Genomic DNA, 2,054 nt, shown 5'->3' with positions numbered 1-2,054 from the left:
TCTTTTGTATATGCTTTTGCTCCAGAGGTCAGCAGCAGAACTGAGCAGCCACTCTGTGGGCGACAAAGCAGCCAGAGAGGTAGTAGGGCTGTCACGGGCGTGCTGACCAGATGAGGTGGGCACCTCACGAAAAGGCCCTCACTCTCCCCCATGGCAGCACTCAGACTTTGCTGGCGTTTGCAAGGCTATTCCCAGTCCTGAGTGTGTTGATCCGAATGACAGCCCAGCCCTGGTGGTTAAAAGGAGCTACGTCTCATCAGATCTCCTATGAGGAGGATAGCTCAAATGAAACCACTGGATGGGTCTGACCAAAGGCTGGAGCTGGACATCTTGGGCATAACACAGTCCTGCCAGCTGCCAAAATGCAGGAAGCATCCTACTGACAGTCAGTTGTCCAGTGAAATGGCCAAAGCCCACATTTATTAGTCTCCAGCATCAGCTCTAGATTTCAGTAGTTGTTTTGATCTGCGTGTTAAATAGTATCAGTGCCTTACTGAAAGTACATTTGCAGAGGTTTAGCGGCAATTAAATTCATATGCATCTCTTGCATGGGAGCTCAGCGTCAGTGAATATGGTTTCAATAAGCAAGTGGTATTTTGTTTACAAGCCATAATTATGATATTGAAATCTATACACAAACCTCACTGGAGACAACGAACTTTTAATGTATGGAGGTCTTTGCAACTGACAGCAGGACACAGAGGTGACAAGATGGATGTGGGGTGAGTGCACATAAGATTAACCAACACCACAAACACATTTGAGTGGGGTCCCTGGCGTCCGGCAAGATGAGCATGGCTTTAAGCTCTGCTTATACTGAATGCTTGACACAGAGATTTCTCCTCACAAGTCACAGCCAGTGCCCCAATGAGTACAAAGCCAGCACATTTTGCCTAGGAGAAAATCAGTAAGAGGTGGTGAGGCCAAGTATTTTGTGATCTTATGTTCTCCCTCAGTTCTGAGTGTGGACAACCCTGCTTTGTTCCAGGGCATATTCAAATCACAATGGCATGAACAAACTTTTGTCTTTCCACAGGAACTGGGGAAAAGAGCTCAATGCAGGCAAGTTAAAGTGAAAAGAAGTCATATTTTCATGCTTTTCATCCCTCCACATCACAGCCCATGCTTTTCCCTGCCACCGCCATCATCACCCCAGCCACATGGCAGAAAGGAGTGACTGGAGACTGCCTGGTTGGGATGTCCTCCTCCAGCCTCAGCCCAGGGGTTTGGTGGGGAAGGTCAGCATACAAGGCCTAAGTGAAGGGGTGAAGATCTGGGCAAACACCCTGCATGAATCTAGGCAGAGGGTCTCCCTGATCGACTGAATCCTCGGCATCATTGCAGCTGGTGCCTGAGTACGTCCTGCCAGGGACACACCAACCTCATTGTGCCAGACGGCTGGACACCACTGCTCAGGCTCTCTCTGGGCTGTGCTGCACAGCCAGCTGAGCAGGACCCAAATGACTGCTCCTCTCCTTAAAATCTATGGCCACAAAGGAGAGTTAATTTATTTGTCATGTGTTGAGTTGATGATTTTCCTCCAGGCAGAGGAGTTGTGGGGAGGGAAACAGTCAGGGCCTGAGATTAAACGGTACCTCCAGTAATAAAAGTGAAGCAGATTTGCCTGTAGTGTGTTTTCCTTTCCAAGAGCCATGCCTGGATAATCTCAGCTTCTACCTAAGAGATAGCAGAGCTGTCAGGATATACTCCATGTGGCCACACAAGAAAGCACAGACGTGACCCCTTGGCTCTTAGGAATGAATGTAACGGGGAGGGAGAGAAAGCACTAGCAAATTCATACAGCAAACAAATGTAAAAGCTCCTATTTTTACTCAGTAATTTACACGTCTGGCCCCCTTCCTATTTCTTCCATTTTTAATCAACAACAAATATCTCTGAACTGTGCTTAGACAATAAATCTAGGCCCCTTTGAAGACCTTGGGCGGCAGTGCAGCAACAACACACTTCATAAACTAAACATATGAGAGATTCATTTTCCCTTTGATCTGCAGCCTGGTACCCCCACTGCATACGTATGCACACACCGACACACA

The sequence above is a fragment of the Mesitornis unicolor genome, unplaced genomic scaffold (assembly GCF_000695765.1).
Source record: "Mesitornis unicolor isolate BGI_N332 unplaced genomic scaffold, ASM69576v1 scaffold10616, whole genome shotgun sequence".
NCBI lineage: Eukaryota > Metazoa > Chordata > Aves > Mesitornithiformes > Mesitornithidae > Mesitornis > Mesitornis unicolor.
The sequence above is the reverse complement of the archived record's forward strand: the minus strand, read 5'-3'. Positions refer to the sequence as shown.